General features: G+C 51.9%; 2 long non-coding RNA genes across 3 annotated transcripts; both read right to left on the bottom strand.

The window, feature by feature from the left end:
* On the bottom strand, positions 1–17,598 carry LOC138118094 (uncharacterized). 2 transcript variants are annotated; one of them, XR_011154997.1, is made up of 4 exons: positions 17,442–17,598; positions 4,982–5,122; positions 2,793–2,951; positions 1–443 (listed from the first exon to the last, which is right to left on the bottom strand). It is a non-coding gene; the product is annotated as an uncharacterized lncRNA (long non-coding RNA). The 2 variants fall into 2 exon arrangements; XR_011154996.1 differs by lacking the exon at positions 1–443 and adding an exon at positions 1,560–2,451.
* Positions 17,599–17,863: 265 nt separating this feature from the next.
* LOC138118297 (uncharacterized) lies at positions 17,864–22,843 on the bottom strand. Its single transcript, XR_011155082.1, has 3 exons — positions 22,672–22,843; positions 19,136–19,179; positions 17,864–18,736 (listed from the first exon to the last, which is right to left on the bottom strand). It is a non-coding gene; the product is annotated as an uncharacterized lncRNA (long non-coding RNA).
* Positions 22,844–23,356: the final 513 nt, after the last annotated feature.

Below are 23,356 nucleotides of genomic sequence, written 5' to 3' on the forward strand. Positions count from 1 at the left end.
TGGCTTGACCACCCAAACCACAGGCCCTGAGTTTAGGGGCTCGTGTGCTGAGGGATGCCCCAGTCCCGGGTGGCAGGACGGTGGCAGTGGCAGCCACGCTGCTGTGTGAGCAGGCTGCTCTTGGTGCCAGCCTGGCCTTCACAGCTCCCAGCCGTGCCCTCTGTGCCTCCTCAGCCCCACACCAGGGCATTCTGCACGGGCTATGTTAAAGTCTGAATTTCTTCCTTGAGTACCAAAATAGTCCCCACAGACAGCACGATCCAAGGGCTGTTCCCTAGGAAAGGGCACGGGGAGGAAGCTGTGCCTGCCCATTCTCCTGGATCAAATATTTACAGCAGTGGAGTCCCGTGGGTTGCTCAAGGGTGACTTTGTTCCAAAGCAGAGGCATCTGTAGCAGATCTTTGCCTCTCCCAGGCTCAGTTTGTGGGAGGGAGAGGGAGCAGCTGTAAAAGCAGAGGGGTTATTTGCTGTGACAGAGACATTATGAGCTTTCACAGCTCGCTGCTCTCACCTCCAGCAATTACTGTCAGCTTTCGTAGCCAAACCAAGCTTTCAGCTGCACTCTCAAACTTTAGCCTGGAGAAACATCCCATGGGAGACCCTGGCTCTCTTAGAAGACCAAAAATACAGTAAGAGATGTCAATTAACAACTGAGGGCAAGAGGGATGGGTGAGTCCTTTCTCACCACCCGTGTTTGATCTCTGCGGGGCTGCCATGCTCCTGCTTTGCTCACGTCAGAAAACTTCCTCAGAACTTACTTTTTCCTTCCTAAAAACACTTTCCAACTTTTTTTCTTTTTTCTCCTCACACCAGCACCAGAGTGTGGAAACCGCTGCCCCAGAAAGGCACCAGCTGTGCTTTCTGTGTCAGATAAATTGTTTGTTTATACAGCCATGAGGACTAGAAATGCTGGTAAATATGGGAATCCCTCAGCTTTGCCATGGGCGGTGCTGCTGGTCACTCCCAGCCTGCTGGAGGAGCTTTGGGATGCTCAGCACCATCCCAGCTCATCCCCTGGGATGGCTGCACTCACCCTGTGCCTGGGGCTGCCCGGGATCCTCACTTCCACCGAGTCCCTGATGCCCCTTGTTTAAAAAGCTGCCCTGCTCCAAAGCAAACAGGAGCTGATCCATGGAGGAGGCACATTCCCGCGGACGTTCACCTCATCCCAGCCACGCTGCTGTGCTGCCCTGAGCTCTGCCAGCTTGGGAGAGATGAGGGACAGAGCAGTGACAGGAGCCATCCCGCTCCTGGGAGTGCTGGGACATCCCGGGGGTTGCCCGGAGTCCCTCCAAATGGCATTTCAATACATGAATTCTCGCTTTCCCAGCTGCACAGGCGAGCCTTTGTCACCCATTTCTGTCCCTCCTTTGGGTCCCTGTCCTGCCTGCAGACCCCCCTGGGCAGCACAGCATCACCCAGGCCCTGGAGGGGAGAAGTGGCTGAGTGAGGCAGGACAATTCCTCCCTGCAGAGAGGATTTGCCCTCAGCACAACACGAAGGGCTCCAGCACAGCTTGTCTTCCCCGCTACCCTCAATTCCTGCCCCGTTTCCTGCACAGGTTGTTGTGGTGGACTCGTTCCACTCCCCATCTGGAGGCCAGGCACGATTACAGCTTTATTGTGTCGGAATGAAACGCCTCTGGTTTATTTTTATTGCTGCCATAAGCTGGGTTTGTAGGCTGTGAAGCACAAGCAGGAAATCAGCTCCTGCTTCCAAGAGCCAGTTTATGGTTCTGCAACTGGACCTCAGCAGGAACAGGAGGATCTCCTGGCCTGGGTGTCTTTCTTTGCACTAATTCTGTGTAACTCTGGCTAAGAAATCCCTTGGGTTGTGCTGAATTGCACCATCTGTGATTTCAGCTCTGCAGAGGGTCGACAAAATCTCCTGGTTTTAACAGAGCTGAAAACAGGGAGCTAAACAGCAGGAAGGATGGAAAGAGAAGAGAGGGAGAAGCGCCAGGTCACAAACCTGCAGCACCTCAAACCCCGTGGGCAGGCTCGGGGCAGAGGTCACAGCTGTGCAAAAATATAGAAGAAAAATGTGTCCAAAATTACAGAAAAAGGGGAAGCTGGTAGCTGTGGATTAATGGTAAAAGTTTAGGAATGGTCAGAAAGCAGTGAGAGTTGCAGACAGATCTGCAGGCTGCAGAAGAGGCTGATTTTGAGCACATTGGTAAAAAAATAATTAAAGTGAGGCTGATCAGCTGGAAAATATTTCAGTTGTTGACCATGATTTAAGAGAAGACACATTGCCAATAAATACTTCAAAAGTTGGACTCAATGATCTTGAAGGTCCTTTCCAACCTGAAGGATTCTGTGATTTTATTTTGGGGACCCTGTTATGTGGTGATGAAGTTTTCCATCCCCGCAGGTTAAGCAGCTGCTGGTCACTTCAAGATTAGCAAGTCCAGGTGATGTCATCTTGGTCTTTAAAAAGAGTTTTAAAGAGCTGGGTAAACAAATTCACACACGGTTGGTTTTGATTTCCAGTAAACTTGGACAATCAGAGTTAACAAAGAAAAGCATCAATATTTTGAAAGAATAAAGGGAATAATCTAGGTAATTATAAGCCTATCAATCCGAGACTGCTCTCCAGCACAATAATAAAATAGCTCCTAAAGAATACAGTTCATCAGGAATTAAAGATGGGAAATAGAATTTGGCAAATCAGTGGGAATTAGAGGAGAATAAATTTGCTTTCCTGATATTTTCAGTGCTAATCAACAACAATACTGACATAATAAATTGCTGTATTCTCTGATTTCAGAAAAGCATTTGATTTGGGATTACCTGAGGGTTTGATACAGGATAAAAACAACTCCATACAGGACTCTTAAGCCCAGTGTGGTGAGAGAAGCCGTTCTGTCATGTGTGGTTCCATGGTTTGATGATCCGATGAACAGAGCGGAATTTGGGGTCTCTCTGTGCTGACAGAGGGGAAAGCTGTGACTGGGAAGATGAATTGGATGGATTGAGGATGGAGTGCTGTATCCAGAGGGATGAGCATTTATCCAGCGGTTTCCTGCCACCCCCAGGCACTGATTCCAGCCCTGCCTCCCTTCAACACAGCAAATCATCCGCTGGAGGATTCAGCACAGCCCCGCGAATGCAGCTGGGACTGATCGAGGTGCAGAATCTCGCTGCCTCTCCAAGGAGGAGAAACTTCTGATGTTCAGACAATGGAACTGTGGAGATTTGGTTCTTAAAATAGCACGAGGAAGGGAAGAAACACCCGTGTCAAATATAAACCTGCGCTTGAGGAGCAGAGCTTTCCTTTCCCCCTCCTGTAACAGGAGAGAAAAGAACTCCTCTGTACCCCCTGGGATTTCAAGCGCTTTCAGATGAGATTTAATTACTCGGGAGTGCTGCTTGGAGCTTTTGTTCAAGATTTCACGCAACTCAGAGGGCAGCGAGTGCCACTTCAGAGCCCTGTGTTCCCTTAATTGCTGGGATAAAGGGAGGCACAAAGATCCCCGGGCAGCTCTAACTGTGCCTGAGGGCACTTTGCTTCCCAAACTAATCCCTACTTATCCCAGACACTCGATGTCTGACTGGTGGCATTCAGGGAGAAGTGGCCAACTGCACCAGGCTCTCTAATTATAGCCTGACCTGTTGCTAATGAGTGTTTGATTAACCCACTGCTGCTGCTTTATCACACTAAATAAATAATACCCACTCTCCTCTGGCGCTGTTTGCAGAGCTCATTTCTCATTCCGAGCTCAGAGCAGTCCCCGGTGTCAGCCCTGCCTCGCACCTTAACCAGGTGTAAAAGCATCACAGCCTGACATCAGCAGGAATTTCTGCCTGGAAAAGGTGGTTGAACACCGGCAGGGGCTGCCCAGGGAGCTTTGGAGTGCCCATCCCTGGAGGTGCCCAAGGAAGGGCTGGAGGTGGCCCTCAGGGCTCTGGGCTGGGGACAGGGTGGGGATGGGGCACAGGCTGGACTCGGAGAGCTTTTCCAACCTCACTGATTTGGGATTCTCTGACAGTGAGGGCTGCTGAGCAAACAACAGCCACCGCCTTCACCAAAAATTTCACTAAAAACCTCCAGCTCAGCTGGGTCCTCGGAGGCGGAAATAGGGACTGAGGTGGCTGCAGGGGAAGTGCCAAGGACTCCCCACTCCCTGGGGCTCTGGGGAGCTCTGAACGTGATGTTTTGGAGGCAGTGAACCAGTACCATCAAACACCAGGTGTTTCATCCCACCACGTCCATTTTGGAAAAGAATCTCTCTGGCAGGTCCATCCCTGAGTGCTTCCCAGCCTCTTTCCCTGCTCAGACTGGAGGAGCACAGCCTTCCCAGACTCTCCTGCAGAAGGTCCAGCTCATCCTCAACCTCTCTGGAGCTCCTGCTGCCAAGAGACCTTAAAATCCTGCCTCTACTTGGCCAGCACTTCTCAAAGCTCAGCCTCCCAGACCCTCCCCACCCCAGCAGGGCTGACTGCCCCACTCCCATTTCCTTCTGAAATGATCAAAAAGAAACTTCTAAAAATCATCCTGAAAGCAATTTGCATTTCTCATGTTGCTCGTGAGAAAAAATTTCCACTTTTTATCCCTGTGCACAAAGAATCTCTGATTTTCTGCCACTTACAGCCACCATGAATATTCCAGCAAATAAACTGGTAAGAAATCCCATGGGAACAGCAGATTTTTAACTGAATATTGAGCATTAGTTAATAATTGGTTCTGAATTTACAGTGGAAAGGAGTAGAAGTGGAAACCTGGTTTAGTCCCTAAGATAATTCAACAGGACAAAGGAATCAACAGTCTGTGACTTTTGTGTCCCCTGGAACTGAACAAAAACAGCTGCAGCATCAGCAACTTAAAAATTGCAATGAATGGCCCACAAACAAGCCCAGAGAATAATCTGATTCGTATTTCTTAATCTAAAATTAAGCTACATCTAGAAATCTCCAGTATAAAGCTCGGAATTCAATCATCTCTGGAGTTCTCGGGAGATATTCCTCGTTCTTGAGCTCACCTGGACTCATGGTGTGTTCCTCCTGTGCTAAATTAGTTTGGAGGCTGCAACATGCTCAGACTGCAGGGATTTATGGATGGGATGGTCTGTGAGACTGGAAAGGGCACAGGCAGCATCCATGAAGGTCTTTATTTTGAAATTCTGTGGTTTTAAACAAGAAAAAGTTTTGGTCACAAGCGGGTAAAGCAGCTTAAGAAAGACCTGAAAAATATGATACAAAATATGGTCCTTTGTGGATTCATTTGGGGCAGGGCTCTGAGGCAGGGCAAGAGATTCTGCTGGCCAGGAGGGTTGGGAATCCTCTTAATGCAAGGTACTTTGGGGCATTTTTCACCAAAATTCCTTTACTTTCACCTCTTGAAGCTCCTTTCTGTCCTGGTCTCAGTACTTGTGCCAAACCCTGAATATGCCCAGCCCCGAACAACTGCAGAGACTCCAAACTGTGCCACAGGAAAGCAAAAGCTGGCAAATTTCCCACAACTTACAGAGTTGCAGATGGGAATTCACACCTTGCCCAGCACACCTCTAGAGCTCCCTCCTTGTTTGCAGGCTCCCACCTGGCAGCACAGGGGTGCCTGGGGACAGCACAGCACCACTGCAGATTGTGGAGCTGCTTAGAAGAACCCCAAAAGTGGCTTTAAAAATGGTGATTTCCTGTTTGCACTCCCTCTCTGGAGCACAGGGACACACAGGGCTGGAGGAGTAGCTGCAGCCTGCAGATGCAGTTTGAGGCTCCTTTTAAAAACTTCCATGTGGGTGTTTGCCAAAGGAGCTTTTTTATATATATATTTTATTTTCTGCCCTGCTCGTGAAACAACTGACTTTTATTCATATTTACACAGCCCATCAGAAAGCAAATGAAAAATTTGTCCTGAGAAGCTGCAAAGCACTAAATTAGCCAAAAGCAAATGTTCCTGCTGGGAAAAAGGTTCCAGGTGTGGCTGTCAGACTCCTTCCACCCAGAGCTGCAGCTTCTAAGGGAACAAAAGAGCCTGGACATGAGGAAAGGAATATTGCTGCTCTTGGAATAAAAACAGATTTTGCTCTCAAGCAAAGAGAGAGACATTTCTTTCACCTGGATGTTTTTCCCAGGGCTGGGTGGGAAATCAGGGGGGGCTCTCAGTCCCCAGAATGATCTGGCAGCCTCCCAAACCAAGGGAGCCTTCACAGTCACTCAAAAGGAATAATTTGTCATTTTGGACTTTTTTTCATTTCTATTTTTCATTCTTGCTCTCCCCAATGCTTTAAGATCCCTCCATACACATTTATCATCACCTACTTTTCTGCTTTGAGTTTATTTTGCCCTAAAATCCCCTGACTCCAGCGGTGCTGCACTTCTTAGTGGGTCCTAACTTGCTCTTTACATAAATTATTCCTTTGAGGAAAAAACCACCCACCTTAACTAGAGAGTTGATTCTCCTGCTGCATTAATTCTATTAATTAATTCTATTCCCTTCACTCTAATTAAATATAATTCCTACCAGCACGAAAAATCCATCTCCCTGTGGCCAGACCGCCCTGTAAATCCCTCAGGAATTAATGGTGGCTCCGATTTTGGAGTGCTGGTACCAATTTATTGATTTTTACCACAAGAGGAGGTGCTGCCTTGAACCGACCCCACCATCCTCAGCTGCATCTGGAAGCTCCTCCAGACACAACACCATTTAAAACAACAGTGAGAAAGGATAAATAATCATTAAAAAACGGCTGCTGAGCACATGGTTTACTGCAGAGTCTGGGAAGGGCCAGGCAAGGTCACAGAGTCTGCAGCTGGCTGTTAAAGTGAAATGGGGATTTAGCATTATTGGGTGCTCTGCAATAAACCTGCCCGCACACCTGACCTCCCCGAGATCTTTCCTAATATCCCAACTGAGGCACAAAAGCATTTTTGTAGGATTTGTTACAGCTTAGGGCTCCTCAAGGTCACTGCATCAGGCAGAGCAGCCCGTTGTGGGTAAGGCTTCACTGGGATCGAGAACACGGACGGAGAATTCACGAATTTCTTGATCTGTGCAGGGGTCCCACTGGGATTTTGGGCCTTGGCCTGCATCCATCCTACCCTTGACCTTGGAGATCCCAGCTGTGGTGGCATCATTTGAACTGATCTCCCCAAACCAGTCTCATTTCTGCACTATCTGCTGCAGCCCTTCTCCTCCTCCTGCTCCTCCTTCTTTTTCATTCTCCGCCTCCTCCTCCTCTTCCTTCTTCTCCTCTCCCTCCTCCTCCTTCTTTTTCATTCTCCTCCTCCTTCTTCTCCCTTTCTTCCTCCTTTTCCTCTTCCTCCTCCTGCTCCTTTTCCTCCTCCTCTTCCTCCTCCTGCTCTGGTTGAGGGAGGCTGAAAGCCTGGGAGAGCCTTTCATTTATCCAGAGCTGCCTTAAAGCTTTCCAGCAGCAGAGATCTTCCTTCCCAGCCCTTTGTTTTCTGAGAGCAGGGCAAGGTGCTCCTTCAGGTGTTCCCAGACCTGTGAAGGGTTTGTTGGACTGTGCAGAGCATCAAAAGGAGATGTCAGAGGAGAGGTCAGAGGAGAGGTCAGAGGGATCTCCGAGATCCCCTCGCTGCCAGGCCAGGTTTGATGTCTGTGCTCACAGCAGTGTTTAATTCCTGGAGCAGTTGTTCCAGGCTCTGTTTGAAGAGGGAGGCACAGGTTGGACACCAGTTCCCTTCTCCTTCTCTCCCAATCTCCTGTTCCCCTGGCTCAGGCAGTCCCTTGGCTGCCTCACCATATCCCCACTGCTAAAAACCTTCCTTACTCAAAGCAGCAGACACTGAATTTTCTCTTTGCACGGCAGGAAATGTCCTCAGGCCCTGCTCTGGGCGATGCAGAAGCAACGTTTGAGCTCACTCAGCACAAGTCACTGTCCTGGGGAGCAAGGGAAACTCAGCTCCAAGTGCTGACTGGGAACAGCTCAGCTTTGGTCACACCACTTCCCTGGAAACTGATCCCTCCAGGAATTCATGGGCAGCAATCAGATGTTCCCCCCACCCCGCTTTTCATCACAGAAACTGGGATGGGGCTGGGGAAAGGGCAGGGCAGAGAGAGGCTGAGCTGCGAGGAGGGAGCGGATCCAGCCTCGGAAGAGGAACTGACGTTGCAGTTTTTGCCCTGCTCATTTTACGGTAAATAAAGAATTAAGAGAGATTGCTGGAAATGTGTCCATTCAGGCAGCAGCTGAATTTCCTGTTAATTGCTTTGGGAGTGAGGGAGGAGGGAAAAGCGTGGAGACATCACAATGAGCAGTGAGTGACTGGTGAGTACCCAAAGCCTTACTCTGCACATGTGCTGCTCATGACAGAAATAGAGATGTGCTCTCATAAAACCCCTGTTTACTGAAAGAGGGTGAGCATAAAAAATAAATCCATCTCTCAGGGAGACAAAGAGTGCAAAATAATTTATTGCTGCATTTGTTTTGGAGGAAGGAGTGGCACCAGGTTTTCCCTGCACCAGTCCCACAAGAGGTGCAGCCCCAGTTCCCCCAGTGGCTCCCACTGCCCTGGGACTGGAGCCAGCTCAGCACAGGGTGAGGAAGGGCCTTGCCAAAGCCCACTGCAAAAAGGAGCAGCACAAATCACAGAATCATGGGATGGTTTGGTTTGGAAGGACCTTAAACCTCATCCAGTGCCACCCCTGCCAAGGGCAGGGACACCTCCCACTGTCCCAGGCTGCTCCAGCCCCAATGTCCAGCCTGGCCTTGGACACTGCCAGGGATCCAGGGGCAGCCACAGCTGCTCTGGGCACCCTGTGCCAGGGCCTGCCCACCCTCCCAGGGAACAATTTTCTCCCAGTATCCAATCTAAACCCACTCTCTGTCAGCTGAAGCCATTCCCCCTTGTCCTGGCACTCCAGGCTCTGGTAAGAAGTCCCTCCCCATCCTTCTTGGCTCCCTCCAGATCCACCCTGTCACGTGCCAAGCCTGGCCTTGTTCCCGCACCTCACAGGCAGTTCTGGGTTCACAGGGAGGTGAAGCTGCTGGGAAACCAGGAGAGATTTGGATATTCATCCTGGATGCACTCAGGAAGAGGGAAGGAGAACCTGTGCTAACGTCACACCTTTCAAACCCAGCCAGGGCAACCAGCAAGAAGCGGCTCTGAACAGGGAAGCAGGAAACCCCGAGCTGACACAATCTCCTGCCCTGTTATCTGCACCTTTGGTTTATTGTATTTGACCAGGCTTTTGATCTGAAGGAAGAACATCCGAAGAGAAAACAGCACCAAAATCTTTTGTCAGCACCAACTTTGCAGATCCAATAACACCTCAGAACAACACCAAGTCAGCAGATCCAGCAAGCAGCTTCTCTGTGTGATCTTGGCTTTTTCACAGAAAATCACATTACACTGAAATCAGACTTTTCCCACAGGAAGTTTCCATTTGTCACTTAAAAAACCAGCTCACTAACAAGAAAATCTGCGAGGTCTGTCATGCAGCTGTTCCAGCTCTGTATTTCTTTTCAGGCTGTAAAGCAGATTCTGAGGCCATGGAGAGAAGAATCAGATGGAGAAAAAGGGCTGGGAGAGACCCCGAGGAGCTGTTTAAGCAGCCCCAGCTATATTTTCACCTGCTGTGGATGACATTTGGAGATGGAGATTCCACACTCTCGTTACGCAGCCTCCCAGGGGAAGCACATGCAGGGATTTTTCTAGGTTCTATCCTAAATCTTCCTTGCTGCATTTTATTGCTGTGACTTCTTTTCCTGCCCTCGACAGACTTTGTTTATTCCTCTTGCTGCAGACACTGCTGCATCTGCAGAGCAGCCCCACGAGCAGCCCTGGCTGTGCTGTCCCTGACACAGAGCCCACCCAGCCCCAGCTCTGCTCTTCCCTCCTGCTCATTCCTCCTTCCTGATCCCTCCCGTGCCTTTCCTGAAGTGCAAACCTGAAAAGAGCACTGGGAAGAAGGACTCCTTCCCTGCTTTCCACGTCCCACCCCTCTGGGTTGTCACTGTTCCTGAGTTTGCTCTGTTCCAGCATTACCTGGGGTGGTTTGGTGATTCCCTGTTTTCTGTGTGTGACTTTCGTGTCCTTTCCTGTGCAGTACCCTCCTAACTGCTCATGGAATCACAGAATGGATTGGGTGGGAAGGGACCTAAAGCCCATCCAGTGCCACCCCTGCCATGGGCAGGGACACCTTCCACTGCCCCAGGCTGCTCCAAGCCCCAATGTCCAGCCTGGCCTTGGGCACTGCCAGGGATCCAGGGGCAGCCACAGCTGCTCTGGGCACCCTGTGCCAGGGCCTGCCCACCCTCACAGGGAAGGATTTATTCCCCAGGCTGAACAATCCCAATTCTCTCAGCTTTCCCCGGTCCTCTTGGCCTTTCCTCCATCCTCTCCTCGTGCTGTCAGTGATTCCTGCCTTGGCACAGCTCATCCTCATCAGCTCCATCACTTTCCTTCCCCTCCAGCTCCCCAGGGATGGACACAGACTCCCAGAGAAAGCCTCAGGAGGGAGGTTGGAGTGCTCAGGACATGTGGGCACTCGGGTGGGATAGGGCTGACCCCGCCCAAGGCTGAGTGGAAGCAGATCCTTTGCACTCATGGACATCTCTGCCCCTGGGGGATGCCAGCTTGTCACCAACAGCTCCGTGACCCCCTGGAGTTTCCATGGTTGAGGAGTGAATTCCAGTGGAGTGGATCCCTCTGCAGAGGCCGTCCCACAGCCGTTGCTCTCCAGGGTGCTTTTCCTGCTGGTGTTGCTTTTAGCTGGGTTTTGTTAAGCCTTCATCACCTAAAAACGTTTCCATGTGCCAAGATTGGAGCTTTCAGTCTCTCCTGGGCTGCCTATTTTTGGATCCTTGATCTGGGCTCTCGTTGCTGTTTTTTTTGTGAGTGTATGTTTGTTTCTAAATAAACAAAAGCTGGAACAATAAATGTCTGGGCACCCAGAGAGCAGTGAGGGATCAGATGTTTGCTAAAGAGGAGCGACGTGGAAAAGAAAGGAACTGACTGAGGAGCCCTGCAGAGCCAGAACACCTCTCAGCTCATGTGTCAGGGAGGGATGCCAGGGGGGGAGGGCAGGGAGTTCTCAGGATGCAGACAGACACGGATGAGCTGGAGAGAAGCATTAATCCAAACCAGAATTAATCTGCTGCCACCATCATCATTATTGCTAATAATAAACAGTGGGGTGTGCTCCCAGCCCTCCTCGTTGCCAGAATTCCATGCAGCAGGAATTCCTGGCTGCTGGAAACCCTTCCTCTGCTCCAAGCTTTTCTTCTCCCAGCTAATCATTTCCCTGGCAATTACATCTTGCAGGTATTTGTGCTCACGTTGCCCTGCCCTCACCCCAGACTGTCCCCCACAGGTCCCCCACAGGTGGACAACCCCGATTTCTCCTCCCTTCTAGCATTTACATGGTAAGTGGGCATTCCATGGAGCAGGGAAATCCTGAGCTGCTTGGGCAGAAGGATATCCCTTCTTCCTCCAATTCCCGACTCCCTGGGCTTGTTTTAATCATCCCCGAGCAAGTTCCGCTTGCTGTATTTTATTAAAAGCAAACACAAGCGCAGAAGGGCTGCTTGTTTTCCTCCCCGAGCTATAATAGAAGGTTTCTGATCAATAAAACAGCGCAGCCAAGCAGAGCCCATGGAAAACCAGGCACTCATAAAAGGCATCTTTGCAATTAGTTTTTATCAGCTCCATGATTTGCTGCTGAGCAAGGAGGCTCCTAAACTCAGCCCAGCAAGGAGGTGCTTGCTCTGTGCTTGCCTGGTGCCCCTGTGGTACAGAGCAGGCTGGGTTATTCAGCCTGGCTCCTACTGACGAGGCTTTGGGAGCTGCAGAGCTGAATTTCCTGTGTCTGTGAGAGCGGGTCCGTGTGCTGCACAGCCTGGAAGTCAGAGCCCAGAGTGGAGAGGGGATGAAGGCAAAGAGGAGGAGGGAAAGGGAACTTCATTTTCCACAGCAGCACGGGCTCTGAGGTGCTTGCAGGGTCTCTGCACAGGACCTGTTCTACTTTCAAATTTCAGTTTATACCCGCTGACTGCCTGGCCAGTGTTTTTCCCACCTGGAAGTTTGGTGATAGCTCAGCAGATGGAATTTCTTGGAGGGTTCAATCTGATTCTGTCTTCTCCTGTTCTGCCTCTACCATTTGAACCCAGCAAAGCAGTTACTGAACACAACATTCTGGTCGTTCTTAATGTTCTTGGGAGATGCTTTCCCTTCATCCTGAACCACCCTGCTCATCACTGTTTCACAGATTGCTTTAGCTGCCCTTATCAGACACCTACATGTTCTAATTCCTAATTTATATTCATTGCTGCAACTTTCCCTTATTTTTCTGGGGACAGTGTTGACTGGGTTTGGGTTTTTTTTATTTCCTTTTTCCCTTCTCTGCTGAAGGATAAAAATTTCGCTTGGCAGTTTTTCCTGTCAGGGAAAACATGTTTTTGTAACAATCCCATGGAGGGCCCATGAAGAAGAAACACGTTCCACTGCTCTGGCTCATCTAAAATCAGCTGCAGCCTGGAGTTCTGTCAGGCAGAGCTCTGAGAGGGGCTGTAATGGTGGCAGGTTTGACTTCAGTGATGTTGAAGCGGCCATAAAGAGCCAGATCACCACAAACATCCTCCTCAAACTTTTTTGGTCTGCATGGAACCAGTCTGGCTCTCACTTTGCCAATAATTTCACTGCCAACACCCTGTGGTTCAGCTGAGGAGCCCCAAAAGAGCCAGGACACCTCAGAACAACTTCTGGGATGATGAGCTGGGAAGAGCTCATTTCCTGGACCCAGAGCTGCATCCTTCAAGTCCTCTCAGGAGGACCTCTGAGGTTTAATTGTGACCTTCCTGATGTTAAAGCAGCCCTGGTACACCACAAAATAAGTGGATTCATGAGGCCAAATTAACCCTTCTGCATCTGGGGATGGCTTGGGAGCTTTCCGTGGGTGCTCTGAGAGCGGCTGCTCAGCTGCTGGAAGGGATCCTGTGGGATTTTACTGATTTCAAGGACTCTCAAGCTCAAAGGTGGAAAGCCTCAGGCAGGGCTGGGCACAGCTTGGGTGTGCACAGAGCCCAGCAGGAGCCAGACACTGCAGGCACAGAGAAAAGGGAGGAGGACGTGGTTTGGGGTTGGTTTGGGAGGACAGAGAGCCTGACAAGGGGCAGTGCCCGGGTTCCTGCGGGGCGAGAGGGACGGGGGAGCTGCTGGCCCAGGCTGTGCCTCACCCCCGTTAATGCTCAGCATCCAACCTGTCTCCATGGGAACTGCAAGGGCAGAACTTGTCTGTGCCACCTCAAACCCAACGAGGGGGAAAAGTCCAAGCAAATAAGGAGCCCTGCAGTCCTGAGCAGACGCCTCAGGGGGATCCTGCCCTCAGCCCATGCTGGCCCTTAGCTGGGACAGAGCCCTGGCCCTGCTGCTCTGTGTCACCAGCACTGTGCTTGTGCCACCAGTGCAGGGTGTGGTGGCACCCGGTGCTCGCCCAGCCAGGGGTGGGGAGGCAGGTGCTGGGTTAGAGAGGGAGCCTGGGTACAGCTGGAACCCTCACAGACCTGATTTTCGGAGGTGTTGAGTCTGCAAAGCTCACTGACTTCAAACTGAAGCGTGGGGGTGAGAACCTTCAGCGAGGCAGGAGATGAGGGCAGGGTGGAGGAGGTGGGAGGAGATGCACTGAAGGCAGAGCTCTGAACTGCTGTCTCAGCTCAGGGAAATACAGACCCAGAACCCACAAGAGAACGATCTGCCTGCTCAGCTTGGTGCAACAAGCCCTGCTGCATCAGCCAGACCCAGGCACGGCTCTGCCAAACCCATCTGTGAATAACCAAACCCTCCTGGCTGCACCACCCACAAAGGGGCAGAAAGTGGCTTTTCACCCTCATCTCCCCATCCCAGGCTGGTGACAGGACCCTGTGCCCAGGGGTGACTCTCCAGAGCAGCTCCCACCCCAGCACCATCTCCTCATGAACCACAGGGCCGCTGCACATCCAGCGATTTTCTCTAATTGTTTCCCTAATCACATCAGATCGCTGAAGTTCCATTTGTGCTCCTACAGAGTAATTTGCTTTCCCCCATGCCCTGCTGGCCGTGTCTCTCCCTGGAACCCCGTGTCTGCAGCCACTCCTCAGGGCTGAGGGGGCCCTCAATTAGGTTATGGGTTCTAATAAAAATCAGTCTGATGGAATTACACCACAGATTGAAGTCAGCTGCTTTGCAAAGCCTGGGTTTGGATTGGTGTTAGCTGAGGGAACAAGCACATGGATCATCCCTCTCCTATCTCCACACATCCACTGGGAGGTAGCCCACCTCTGCCCCAGCTGAGGCAAAGGTTGCATCACCTTGACAAATAATAATAAAATAAAGGTAGCCCCACAAAAAAATGCACCAGGGAGAGCAGGGAATGGCAGGAAACAGAAGTGCAAGAGTTAAATGCAAAAGCCATGAAGCTCTTTCACCCCTTTCCCGTAACCTGCACCACAACGAGGTTCTTCACACTCTGCTTCCTCCAGGAATCATCCAGGTTTACAGAGAAACACTGGTACCATTTAATTGGGTGTATTGGTCTTTTGGGATTTGGAAATTTTTTTTGAGGTACTACCCGAGGAATGAAGCACAGGAATGACAACATTAGAACAGGAGACGGTCTCTAACTTGACACCCATCAGTGTCTTTTTCTGCAAATGGGCCAGGGAAGCCCTAAGTGGATATTAATTAGTAGTGTTCCCATGAGAGATTTTCTTTAACCCCCAGGACTTGGCACTGTCACCCCAAATTTTAGCCACAGAGTTCTCAGGATTTACACCAACATTCACTGCAGTCACAGAATTCCAGAATCATTTGGGTGGGAAAGGCCCTCCCAGCCCACGGAGTCCCAGCTGTGCCCCATCCCCACCTTGTCCCCAGCCCGGAGCACTGAGTGCCACCTCCAGCCCTTCCTTGGACACCTCCAGGGATGGGCACTCCAAACCTCCCTGGGCAGCCCCTGCCAAGGCCTGAGCACCCTTTCCATGGGGAAATTCCTGCTGGTGCCCAGCCTGAGTCCTTGTGGATCCCCAGGCAGCTGAAGCCAGTGTGGCTCCTCAGTGAAATTACTCAGATTATTTCCATTTGTGCCTCTGTGAACCAACCCAGACACGGGGCAATCCTGCCCTGCCTCTCCACTCCTGTGCACCAGCGTTGGGAGGATGGTGCTCTCCTGCTTCTCCCTCAAACAGCAGCTGTGGTTTCAGACACAAACCCACAGGGAATATTTCCATACCGTGCAGGGTGACAGCTGGATGTGCAGGGCAATGTGCTGCCCCTCACACCTTCCTGGCACTCATTCCATCCCCCTCCTGCTGCTCCTGCAGTGTGGGAGACAGCAGCAAGCACAGAGGACATTGGGGTCCCCACCTTGTCCTCCTCCTTGTCCCCGCCCCATCCTGCTGTCTCCAGGAGCAGAGGAGTGTGCAAAGCAGGACAGAGCTGTCCTCAAAGGAGAGGTGGGGAACTCCCAGCTCTTCAGCCCCGCTCCCAGCACAGGCTCCTGCATCCTCTGTCCCACGTCCAGCTGCATCTCCCCCGCATTCACCTGGAAACCCACGAGTTCCAGACATTTCTCACCCAGAGGGCTCAGCCCCGTTCTGGCAGGCACCTGTCCCTTGCTCTTTGTCCTGCCTCAGACTTCCTGGAATACCTGGAAAAGGGGAGCAAACGTGGAAAACTCGAGGCATGCCAGCTGGCTCCAGAGGATGGGGAGGAGGAGGAGGGGGAGAAGCAGAAGCACTGCTGGCACTTGCAGGAGCACAGTTGGTGCAGAGGAGCTGAATGTACGATCTGGAGACTTCCTAGAAGGCCTTAATGAGCCAACAGGCTCAGTCAGAGCACTCTTAAATCAGCGTTTACAAAGTCCTGGGCAAGCTCAACTATTTCTGTGTGTCCCCGGTCAGAGCCTGCTTCAGGAAATAAGACAAACACACCTTGGTGTGGAAGGAGTTGTTACTTAAGCAAACTCACAGCCTGACTCATGTTTGTTTTCCAACGGCGTTATTGGACAGTGCTGGCAGTGCCAAGGTCAGGCTGGCGGAGGAAAGAGGCAGAGGGAAGATCTCAGAGGAGAGGAAGGTGCTGCTGCTCTTTGCCTGTCACAGCAGTCCCCATTCCTGGTGGGAATGCTCCCATCCCTGGGTCCCCGGGCACACCTGTGGCTCTTTCCCCAAGGAGTGGTACTGCACAGACCGCTGCACATCCCCGGTACCTCCCCTGGAGAATGACCTCAGCCGGGCTGTCCATCACCCTCTGCTACACTGACAACATCCAAGTGATCTCCTGAAAAACTCCACCCTGCCTGTGCCAAGCGAGAGGAGCCAACTGCAGCAACAGGGGACAGAGAAAAATCATCCTCCTTCAAGAAACACAGGGCAGTGTTCCCATTAAAAGGAAAGTATTTCGGTTTTAAGAAGAAGTGAAGTCATAATGACATCACACATTTCAAACACCACTCCAGGCTGTCTGGGAGCTTGAAGCTGGCAAACCAGGACTTGGCTCCTTCCTCACCTCCCTCAGGCAGCAACAAACTTGCAGCTGTCTAATGTTTTAGTTACTCACCCTTCTATCAAGTTTCCGAGGGTGAGGTTTGTTTGGAGCAAGAGAAGATGCCTCAGGGGATGAGGAACTGACACTATTCTTTCACTCCCGGGCACAGCTCTGTCTCTCCCGGAGTCGGATCCACAAACTGGCTCCACTCCCAGCCCCTGAATCAAAGCACTCACACTTGAGCAGGACTCCTGTGAACTTCCCTCACTCTTGGAGTAGTTCTGAGCAAGCTTCAGCAGTGCCAAAATGCTTAACCTTGGTGACACGAGCTTGGAACGGATACAGAGCCTGGAGAGCTCCAGTGTGACCGGAGCCTTTGCACTTTGGACCCTGGGACACAAGTGGCACAGCACAGAGCTGCCCCAGTCCTGGAAAACACCTTCCTTCCTCGCAGAATCCCAGAATTGTTAAGGCTGGAAAGCCCCTCTGAGATCCTCGGGTCCAGCCGCTCCCGCAGCACTGCCAAGGCCACCACCGAACCGTGTCCCCGAGTGCCACAACCTACCCGCTCTTTGAACTCTTCCAGGGACAGCCATTCATCCTCACTTAAGCAAAGTTTCCCACTCGTGCAGAGCCCGCCGAGCCTCCCCTGTGCCAGGGGCTCCTGCCCTCTGCCAGCCTCAATCCCGCTCCTCCCGCTGCCCATTCCAGCACTTCGCTGGCCACACGAGCCGCACATCCCAGCGGGGCCGGCGGTCGCGGATGCTGCTCGCTCCCACCTTTACCTGTGCAACCACGCACGCACCAGCCTTCCCTCCGCTCCCTCCGAGCGCTCCGGGGCTCCGCCGCGCACCGCACCCGGGGCTATCGGGCCCCGCACCCGCAGCCGCAGCCGCATCACCCCCGGCGCTGCCGAGGGGCGCTCCCGGCGCTCCCGAACAGCTCCCCCCGCAGCGGGCTTGCCACCATCCCCACGGACCCCCCTCTCCACCCCTCCCTCCGCCGCCTCCTGCTCACCGTGGCCGGGGCAGAGCCCCGCGGCGCCCGGCGCGGCTCCCCCGGCGCGGCCGCTCATCCTGGCGGGGCAGGAGCGGTGTCGGCGCTGCCCAGGCGCGGGGATGCGGTGCCCCCCGCCCAGGTGCGGGATGCGGTGCCTCCTGCCCGCCCAGGTGCGGATGCGGGGCTGCGCTCCCGCCCGTGGCTCCGCGGGCAGCGCCCACCCCCGGCCCGCCCCGCACGGAGAGCGGGGGATGCCCGGCCCTGTCCCCGCCCCGCCCGGGGAAAGCCGGGGCCGTCCCCCCCGAGACACCAACCCTGTGCTCGCCCCGTGTGCCCCAGGAGTCGTGTGGGCGCTGTGGGCACCTCTCCCGTCATCCCGGTGAATTCTCGCGGATGCTTCTCCCTGGCTTTCGGAACAACTTCAGGGATCGGTGGTTTGGTTTGTTGGCTTGTGTGCAGAAGGGAAGTGGAGCGAGCCCATCTCACTATAACTTGCTCGATAGGAACCGTTTTTTCAAGATCTGAGGGGTTTTGGCAAAGATCTTTCAATGGATTTCTCAAAACAAACAAAAAAAAAATTGGCGGCATTTCCAAGCAAAGGCTTTTTCACTTGCAGCATCAGCCCAGCTCCTCGGACATTACTGGAGCTTTGGCAGCTGAAATCTGGCCCTGACACCCTTAACAAAGCTCAGTCCTGGCAGAGCAGGACACCACAAACAACTCATCAGCTGCATTTTTAAAATACCCGTTGAAGTGTCAGACTGAGCATAAACACAGGATCTGAGCAGCCCCATCTCCAGGTGTGCTCACCTTTCACCTCTGGGGCTGCGCTTTGGGGTTTGGGGGTTCAAGCTGCAGTGCCTTTGCACAGTCACTGCGAGATCTTCAGGCTGGCATTTCTCAGAGCAGAACTGTGCTGGATCACTGGATTCACAGGGAGATCCAGAGCACACACAGGTTCAGAGAAGCGATTTGCTTTGGAGCCATCCACTCCATGCCCTTTAATCACAGCTGAGGTCCTTGCCCCTGGAAAAGGGACATCTCCAACTGTGTGGATGCAGGAGAAGCCAGAGCACCCACAGAATTGCAGTATCTGCTGCTTGCTGACAAAATACATCAAAAACCCGAATGTATGTTGAACACATTATCAGCTTGTTTGACAGGACTCATTTTTTGAAAATCTGGAGGGTTTTGGCAAAGATTTTTCAGTGGCTTTCTCAAAGATTGGTGGTGTTTTCAGGCAGTGCAGGCAAACACCACCCAGGCTGCCAGGCCTCGTGTGTGCTGCATGTGTTTGTCCATCACTATAGAAACTGAAAGACAGAGGAAGAATAACATTAACAAAAGTAAAACACATCCAATCCATGAAGAAACACCTTGCCACAGTCTGGATTTTCTCAGACTCAAAGGAGCAGAACCAAAGGGAGTGAAGCTGCTCTGGGTGGAGCTGAAATGGGTCAGTTTAAATCTGGCAGTTAAAGAGTTCCTGAAACAATTTTGGTTTGCCTTCATTTTTCTCTCCATGGTACTAATGGGAGTTTTCTGGACATTATTAGTATTTACTAATAGTAGATACTAGTGGTAGCCACTCATTAGTGTAGCCTCTAGCTTTAATGCTGAATTTAGATATAAATATATGTGGCTTGATGCCTCTTCATGGAAGAACTGTAGTTCTTCCTGACAAGATCTGAGTGCTCAGAGCAGCTCCTCACCTGCCTTCCCAGGTGTTCCCAGCCAGGATCTCCAGCAGCAACTCCTAAAGGGAAAAAAATGGCTCAAAAGGAAAAATCAGAGTGTGGAGCCCTGAGCCAAGCCCATCCTGGGTTTGCAGGAGGGGGAGAACTGAGGTTAAATGGGTTTCTGTGCTCTCATTTCAATGCTTGAGTGGATTGAGGGCCAGCAGCAGCCTGGGGCAGGGTTAAAGCTGCTCAGGGGAAGGGATTTGGTGCCTGGAGAAGGCAGAGCCCAAGCCCCTTCCATCCCTGGCTGTCCTGAACCCGAGCCGTGCTGAACCCCAGTGCTGCCACCAGTTGTGGTCGTGTTCCATCCCACCCCCTCCTAATGCAGATTCCTCTCCAGGATTAGCACAGGTTTATTCCACCTGAATGGGATGCCTACAAAAATGCAATTAAAATTTTAAACAGGAAATTTGGAGAGGATTAGAGAGGGAGATAAAGCACTGGGTTTTTTCTTCTTTTTTTTTTCCCCTCCGCTCCTCCTTTTCTTCCTGCTCTAACAATGATGAATCCCAAGATCTGGTTGAGGAAGAGAGAGGCTGAGTGATTCATCGGGACTGAATCACAGTCACTCTGCAGAGGCATCCGCTGCTTCTGCTGCTGCAGGTGTGAGCCCATCGCTGCTCTGGAGCCCTGCTGCACCTCCAGGAGCAGAGAGGGAGAGAAACCCAGCCCCAGGGAGCAGCTTCGGGTGTGTTCCCTCTGAGCACGGCGCGGTCTCCTTAGCCCACGTGGGAAGGGTTTCATCCAAAAGGGAGCTTGAATACATGGAGTTTCTGAGGGTTGTAGCCACTGCTGGATCACGCAGCCTCCCACTCCCCTGGGAGAGAACTTTCCTTCTATTCCATTTTAAATGCAAGCTTTCCCCCTCTCTCTCAGAGATTCCCCCTGGAGCAGGCACTAATCCTGGGATACAGCACCAGTTGGTACCCAGAGCCAAGCTGGAAAGTCAGGATGCAGCAGCTGAACTCCTGGGATTCCCCAGGTTGGATCCCAGTCCATTTTCTGAGGGAAATCAGAGGAGAGACAGGAGGAAAATTCTGGTCTGCAGCTGATTTGCAGCATCTGATGCTTGTCCTTACACAAATTGTGTCTCTCTGTTGTCACCACCTCCTCTCATCACATTATTCACACCCAGAGCACTCTGGATTGCCAGGAATCCACATTCCCAGACTCCTGGTAAAAGTGCTCAGCCAAGCTGAGGTGGGGAATAGTTCAAAACTGGAATGATCAGGAAGAAGGGGGTCACACTGGTGATTCCTACACAGACAGGCCTTTAAATAATCCAACTCTGCCATCTGTGGTAGGAACTCTCCCTGTCTGCAGAGCACTCTGATCTATTCCCCACACGTTATTTATAGCACTACCTGCAGACACGAAACTAAAACCCTGCTTAAGGCAGGTCTGACTTTTAGCTTTAAAGCAGAACATTTGTGTTCATTTTTACCAGGGTAACCATCTCTGTTCATGGTTGGCTCAGCTTTCATTTGAGTGGCACAGAATTATTTTACAGGCGTTGAAAGACCCTCTTGGAGTGACCCTTGGAGATGTTTATGATGGCAGGACCAAAGGTGGAACCAAAGCAAGGGGAACCATGTCAGCACCAGCTGGAGGCAAATTCCACATTTACATTCCGGGAGCTGGAAACTGCTAAATGCTCCATCAGAAATTCAAGGATGAGGCTTCTCCTGGGAGAGGTTCTCCAAGTCCTGGGCCCTCTCAATCTCTCTCTGTAGGCCACGGAAGTGTGATGGAACTTTCCATCATTTCCTTTTAACTGTTTGGGTTTTTTTTCCTAAAATCCTATTTCTAATGAAAACTTTCCTCTTGGTTCTCTGCTCCAGCAAGGAAGTTTTGGAAGAAAAAGACCTGTCTGGGAAGCAGAGATCATCTCCTGCCACCCCCCCAATGCTGAGGGGGTGGCTGGGCGTTTGTCCTTCTGCCCTGCAGGACACACTGCTGGACCACACAGGTGACACCAGAGACAAGACTCCAGTGCAAACTGGGAAAGAGAGGGGACCCTGGGTGCAGGGGAGCTGGGGACAGCGGTGTCACCTCTCCCCAGGCTGCCTTTGGAGCTTTCCTTCCTCTCAGTGTCCCCTGCCGGGAGGGAGGTGACACAGGCCCCTTCCCTACCCCTGACAGAGCACAGGGATGAATTCCCGGGATGCGGAGCCCTCCTGGGCTGCCTCATTTCCATGCAGATGAGGCTGTGTGTAATTCCATGTGAGTGTAATTCCATGTGGATAACTGATGCGGCTGTGAATAAGAGAGCTGAGTGAATCATTCATCATGGATTATTGATAGGATTAATTTTACCTCTTTTTCTGCTCTCAGCATGCCCACAAGCCCCCCTGAATTTATTTTTCCCCCTCTTCTATGGAATATTTCTGGAACAAAGTAGATTAAAGCCGAGTAATTTTTCTGCTCTTTGCTGGGCTGAATGAGATGTTTGCTGCCAGGTTAACCCTTGCAAACTCTCCCTGGAAGTGTCTTCTCTGCTGGCATCACACCCCTGGGATTCACACTGGTTCTGCACACCAGCTCTTGTCCAGACAGGACATCCCCAGCCCTGTGTGCTGGCATTTGTATGTGTCACAAAAGCCCTGTCCTGTCTGAGCGTGGCTTCCCCTGGGCCACCCGGCACCACCCGCAAGGTTTGGGATGATTTTGGATGATTTTACCCAAACAGGCCAAGGATTGTCCCTTGGAGATGGCTGCACACCATGCTGGGGCCGAGGCTGCTGTTTCCATGGCAGCACGTAGCGGATTCCTCTCGTGAGCAGCCCTAAGCTCCAACACAAACCAGACTAACCCTGCAGAGAGGCTTCTCCCTTCCCCCCCTCGGCCTTCGGGGACCCTTCACCCTCTGCTCCCTGCTGGAAACCTCAGGCTGCTGCTGTGGCTTTTCCCTCTGAGTTGCCTGGGGCTGCTGGAGCTGTGGGAGCAGTGGCCGTGGTGTTTGGGGCTCCTTCGAGATGCAAAACCGATTTCCCAAGTCCTTTACCTGTTTGGTGAAGCAACATTATTTCTGCTTATTAATTCCCTATCAAAAACCTCCAGACACAAAAAGGGGAAAGAAGGAGGATTCTTTATTAGGAGCTGTTCAAAGAGATGAGAAGAGACTGGGGCCTGCAGGTGGTTTGCAAACCCTTCCTGCCAACCTCCAGAGGTAAAACCAACCTGTGCCAAGGGCTGAGTCCTGTGCTCAGCTCCTGCCAGGGCTCCACTTCCCAGAATGGTGTTTCCTGACTTTCCTTTTATGTCTCCAGGATGCCATCCAGCAATCTGCAGGACAGGGGTTAAGCCAGAGCTGCCAATCTCAGAGCTGTGCTACCCACGGGTTTAGGCTGGGCTTTGATAAGATGGACACAGGGCTCATCCTCCCCCCTGGCTGGGATTCAAAGGCACAGCTGGGATCTGCACAGCCAGCCCTGGGCCCAGTAAAGGCAGAAGACAATTTCCCTTCCAAGAAACAACCACCAGGAGCTCCCCACCCAAATTCAACTCACCTCTTGTGCCACGTTCAACCTTCAGCCATTTCCACATCTCCTTTCTGCAGTTTCCACCCAGGTTTGGGCAAAATTCATGGCAACATTCACAAAGCCTTGAAAGGAAAGTCATTCTGCAGCTTCCCAGCCACAGCAGATATTTTAGGCTGAATAAGGGGCACAGGAGGATGGGCTGGGCACAGGGCGGGGAGGGCTCAGCAAGAGGAAATCACCTTCCACCAGCAGCAGCTGCTGGCTTTCCTCTCTTGAGGTCACACACAGTTATTTGCATGAATGCAGCTTCTAGGGTGAAAAAAAAAGAGGAAAAAAAATAAAAAAAAAAAGAAAGAATTGGTTGCTTGTGGTCCAGCCACAGAGCCCAAGGCATTCCAGCAGGACTCAGCCCGGGTCTTGTGGTGCTTGGGGCATAAAAGTGGTCTGATCCCATCCCTTATCTCTGTAATGGCTCCTGGTGGATACCTGACGGAACGTTGAGAGGGAATTGGGCATTTAGGGTCATCCCTGGACACCCTCCCAGCCTCCAGAGATTGTGGTTATACAAATCCCTCATCCAGAGATGCTCCCGAACCGCAAGAGTCTCCCAAAATTGATGGCCACGCCCGGCGGCGGCTCCAGGGCAGGGCGGGGACAGCGGGGCCCGTGGGACACAACGGGGCCATCCCGGGTCCCCAACAACCCTCACCTG

This window comes from Aphelocoma coerulescens, chromosome 13 (genome assembly GCF_041296385.1).
Source record: "Aphelocoma coerulescens isolate FSJ_1873_10779 chromosome 13, UR_Acoe_1.0, whole genome shotgun sequence".
NCBI lineage: Eukaryota > Metazoa > Chordata > Aves > Passeriformes > Corvidae > Aphelocoma > Aphelocoma coerulescens.